The sequence below is a fragment of the Rhinoderma darwinii genome, chromosome 3, assembly GCF_050947455.1.
Source record: "Rhinoderma darwinii isolate aRhiDar2 chromosome 3, aRhiDar2.hap1, whole genome shotgun sequence".
Taxonomy (NCBI): Eukaryota; Metazoa; Chordata; class Amphibia; order Anura; family Rhinodermatidae; genus Rhinoderma; species Rhinoderma darwinii.
In genome coordinates, this window is record NC_134689.1 from 361,823,158 (window position 1) to 361,828,903 (window position 5,746).

Genomic DNA, 5,746 nt, shown 5'->3' on the forward strand with positions numbered 1-5,746 from the left:
GGCCTCATGTACACTTCCGTTGGCCGTGGTACAGCCGCTAACGACGGATGGCTTCCGTGTGCAGTCCGTTGTTTCAACGGACCAAATGAATGAGAAGGCCGAGACTGTTCTGTCAAAAAACAGACAGGTGTAGGACCCGTCCTATTTTTGTCGGAACGGCCACATGGTTGTGTTAAAACAACGGAAGTGTGCATGGCACCATAGAAATTAATGTGTCAGTGTGATAACAATTAAAAAAACACACTGACGAAAATAACTGAAATGGACATTAAGCCTAAGGACGCAGATACTATTGAATGTGGCATCACTACCGCTGTAGCAGCGATAGCGGCTGCTAACGGCGCCACCGGGCACAGGGCCCCTCATGCCGCGGGCAACGTATGCAGCCGTTATGGCTGCTACAACGGTAGTTACGCTACTGGCAATGTTAGAAAAGGAACGCCCAGGCGGAAAGGCAGCTGCAGAGTCGACGGGACGGGCGCTTCCGAAACACCTGCTGGAGTGATGTGCCCTGTGCGATGGCACAGGTCGCACACCCCAAAGGCCGGTCCTGGATATAGGTTACAGGCCCCACAGAACCGATTAAAGTAATACAATTTTCACTTGTGCCCCTGATCTTAGGACTTTAGCAACACCCTTGGAACAGGCAATATTTAATAACTATTATTAATCAGTCATATTGAAGAAGAGTACTTGCTCTGTCTTGAATAGATAGAATATAAAATATGTTTGTATAGTAATATGGTTTTATTTGCTAATATCTTGTTTAAATCTGCTTGCAACCAGCACCTCAATTTCCATAACTTTTTTATTTTTTTGCATGAGTGTGCAGCCTAGAAATAATGCAATACCGTACCACAGTCCCTATTTGTGTAACCACACCCTTTATTGTCATGATCACTCCCACAAATATTTTACAAATCGGACAGATCCCCTGCTGTCTACCTCTTCAGACAGTTTAGTCCTGACACTTTTTTTTTTAGGATGACACCTTTGTGCCTATTTACATAAATTACACCAGGCTACCCTGCAGTCCAGGTGAAGTATAAATCAATACATAGCTTAACATCTCCTTGAAATGTAACATTTAGTGTATGTTCACACGTACACGTTCGTAACGGCTGAAATCACGGAGCTGTTTTCAGGAGAAAACAGCTCCGCAATTTCAGACGTAATGGCAAGTGCAGGCGCTTTTCGCTGCATCCATTACGGACGTAATTGGAGCTGTTTTTCCGTGGAGTCAATGGAAAACGGCTCCAATTACCTCTCAAGAAGTGACAGGCACTTCTTTGATGCGGGCGTCTTTTTTACGCGCCGTCTTTTGACAGCGCGTAAAAAAAATGACCGTCGGCACAGAACATCGTAAAGCCCATTCAAATGAATGGGCAGATGTTTGCTGACGCTTTGGAGCCGTATTTTTGGACGTAATTCGGGGCTAAAACGCCCGAATTACGTCCGTAAATAGGGTGTGTGAACCCAGCCTTACTAGACTGAACATGAATATAAATAAAACTTCTTCATATTTGGCTCAGCTACTCCCCCTAAGGTTTGACTGGAATCACACACGTAGTTTTGATGCAGTTTGTGGTGCACTTTTTTTTTTAAAGTCAGGAGTGGATGTAAAAGAAAGGAAAAACATAAAGGTTAAAAAAAACTGCATCATAAACTGTATGTGTGATTTACATTTTTCACTTATGTAAGGCCATGTTCACACGGAGGATTTTTCCAGAGGAAAAATCCAACGTGGATGTGTCAGAAATGCTGCTGCAGAATTCCAAGGCTGCCCCTCAGATTTTTGCAGTGGTTTCGAAGTAAAAACACCACTGTTCTGCACACAGATTAGTCTAATTTCATGGGGCTAATCTGCCCAAGGCTACCCAACACTTATTTTGTACGGAATACTCGTGGAAACTGTATCAATATAAATATTGTCGGGCTCCGTGTGAATTTTCGTCCGTGTGAACAAGATCTAAGACCCTTTGTTGACCTCCAGCAGCTAAAGCCTGTCCTGGGAATGACTATTTAGGCCCCATGCACAAGACCGTAGATTTTCTCCGTAATTACGGACCCATTAATTTCTATGGCCGACGGACACCTTCCCATATATTTACATGAAGGTGTCCGTGCCGCCGAAAATGCGAGTGGCTGTCCGCAGCCGTCAGTGCCAGTAATCACGGACTGTGATTATGGGCACCGGTCGTGTGCATGGGGCCTTATTCTGGTAAGAGTGCCTCGCTAAACTACTTATTGACACTAACCAGAAGGGGGCGTTATATGATGTGCAGACGCCTGGGCAATTCACGCAATAGACAATTCATTCTCAAAAAGTAGGTGGCTTGGTAATAGTTGATCATTGTCCGTTCGTCAGTAGAAATTGTCGTCAGTCATTGCAGGGAAGATGCAGTAATACATAGTTGTGCCAAGTCTGTCAGAGCGGAGGCGAATAGAGCGGAGACCCAATCTATGACTTTCATTTGGTATAGAGGGTTTTTAACATAATTTTATGCAAGTTGCGTAACACTCACAAAAACCGGCATATGTAAATACATACCAAAGTCGGTGTGGTTTGGGGACGTGTGATTTGCAACTTAGGTCTGAGAGTCTCAGACCAAAAAATGGGGCAGATTTACTAAGACTGCCGTTTCATACGCAATTCTTAGCTTTCTGCTCCGCTGGAGTCACATGCCTCCTCATAAATATTTTCGCATTTTTCCACTAGCCGTGCTCCAAAATTGTTTACCCCCTCACCATTTTTCCCCAATCGGGCATTAAAAAAAATGGCGGCGCTCCGTAAGATGAGCATGTCGGCTCCTGCCATCATAAATGTCTTTGATGGAAAGAGTCTCGTTCACCTGTACCGAAGTCGGGCCCGGAAATCCATCCGACACACTGACCGCTTTTCACGGCCCGAACTCGGTCATGTGCAAGAGGTGTAAAGCCGTTACTTCTGTGCAATGAACGGGATGCCATGGTCATATAAGCCATTAGATGTGGGGGGGGGGCCTCTGACATCCCATCAGCCACCCTGCGACGCAAATGCAGGGTGCCGATGGTTGTTATGGCAGCCTTGGGGCCTAATAAAGGCCCCCGGGTCTGCCATCTTTTTGCTCCTATTATGCCCTGCAAGAGGCCGGGCTTAAAGGGAATGTGTTGCCAGCAAAACATGTTTGTTTTTTTTTAATTAAACATTTAGTGTATAGGTGATTAAACATTGTTAAAAAATTTTTTTTTTTTTTCACGAGTCAGGAAATATTATAAATTAGATTCTAATTTATAATATTTCCCAGTGCTGGTCACTAGATGGAGCTATTCCCAAAATTGCAGCATTGCATGTGGTAAAGCAACCACATTGCTTTTTGCTGCAAAATTGGGAAAAAAGCACTCGCTCTAGTGAGCTCTGAGAATCCCCCCCTCCTTTGCCGGGATAAACGAGGGGATTGAACGGTCTAACCTCCTACACTGTGTGTCGCCATTTTTTGAGCTAACACACAGTGTAGAAGGTTAACATACAGTAGTAAACACACACAAACACGAACATACATAGAAATCTCTTACCTGCTCCTGCCGCCGCGGCTCCCTCCGGCCCGTCCGCTCCGTCTGCTGCCGCTGGTCCAAGTGCACAAGTCCGGAAGCCGCGACCGGAAGTAGTAATCTTACTGTCCGGCCGCGACTTCCGGTCCACAGGAAAATGGCGCCGGACGGCGCGCATTTCAAATTGGTCTGTGTGGGAGCGGCGCATGCGCCGTTCCCACACAGACGGCGTACACAGAAGTGGATGGGACGGGACCCGTTCGCAGTCCCTATGGGACTGTGGCTGCCGTATTCCATGTCTGTATGTGTCGTTAATCGACACATACAGAAATGGAAAAAAAAATGGCAGCCCCCATAGGGAAGAAAAAGTGTAAAAATAAGAAAAAGTAACACACAAACACACAAATAAATATAAACGTTTTTAATAAAGCACTAACATCTTTAACATATTAAAAAAAAAATTGTGATGACACTGTTCCTTTAATAAGAGACTGTCAAAATCACAATATACTGCAATGCATTAGTATTGCAGTATAATGTGAAAGTGATCCAACAATTGTTGGTTCAAGTACCCTAGGGGAACTATTTTTTTTTGTCAAATACAGTTAAATAAAGTTTTTTTGAAAATAAATACAAATAATAAAAGTAAAAAAAAAATCCTTTTACCATAAAAGGAATGTATTTATGTTTATTTTTTTTACCATAACTGGTATCGCCACATTCGTAAAAGTCCTTACTATTAAAATGTAACATCATTAAACCCGCACGGTGAACGTCGTAAAAAAATAAAAAATGTTACATTTTTTTTGGTCACGTCATCTTCCACAAAACATGTAATAAAAAGTCTTATGTACCCCAAAATTGTACCAATAAAAACACCTTATACCGCTCAATCGAGAAAAAAATAAAAAACTTACGGCTCTCAGAATATAGCGACACAAAACAAATTTTATTTTTAACAATTAGTCTTACAAGGTTGGGTTCCCACGGGGCGGATAGGATGCGTAAAAATCACGCAGCGTGTCTGACCTGGAACCCGTAGTACTTTCCGTCCGAAAAATCGCACCACATTGAGCCTGTGATTGGCTGCAGCGGTCACATGGGATGAAATGCCATCCCTGGAGGCTGAACTGCAGGAAGGAGGGTGTTCTGGGTAAGTATAATTTTTTTTGTTTTCCGTAGTTGCGATTTTTGCAGCGTAATCGCTGCGAATACGCCAGAAAAGTCGCAACGCTTGTTTTTTTTTACGGAATTTGCATCCCCATTTAATTCAATGGGGAAAACCTGCAACGGAGAATCAACTAAAATGCAGCATAAATTGATATTGAATTAAATTCCGCACCGCGGGTCAATTTATTGACATTTACGCTGCATTTTCTTCCGCCGCGTGAGCATGAGGTTTACTTAATCCCATCCACTTTGCTGCTACTGTAAATGCTGCGGAATTTCCGCACAGAATTCCGTTGCGGAAATTCCGCAGCATTTACGCTACGGCCTAAAAGTAGTTAAAATCGGCGTAATTGTATTGACCCGCAGAATAAAGTTTTTACCGCACGGTGAATGCCGTAGAACGAAACCTAAAAAACAATTTTTTTTCATTCCACTTCACAAAGTAATTTTTTCCAGTTTCCTAGTACATTATATGGTACAATAAATGGCGCCATGAAAAATCACAACTCGCCTCACAAAAAACAAGCCCTCATACGTTTTTATCAACGGAGAAATAAATAAATAGTTATGTCTTTTGGAAGATGGGGAGGAAAAAGCGAAAATGAAAATCGGAAAAAGGCGGGAAGGGGTTAATAGGTTGGAAGTGAAAATTCCCAGACCTAAATAAATTCTGCCAGTACATGTTTATTTCAAGACATTAATAGAAGAGAGGGCAGCAATTATGTCTATGAGTTACTGAGGGATTTCTGCTGTCGCACGGCTCTTACATAAGTGACTCATTACTGGCAGCGCAGTCTAATGAGACTGCTGTCTGTCCTAATCCCCCATGAGACCCGCAGGCAGTAAACATTACTACTCCCCGTAACCCGGGTAACAAGACTCACATTTCACCAGCCAATCAGACTGCAGTATCTACAACGCACCGCCTATCTCTATTCTTATTGGTCATATGAATTCCAATAGCAACGTTCAATATTCTGGAATAGGCCGGTCACTGCGCCTACTGCCTGTTTTCTGATTGGTTAGCTCATTGTCAGAGCCGAGA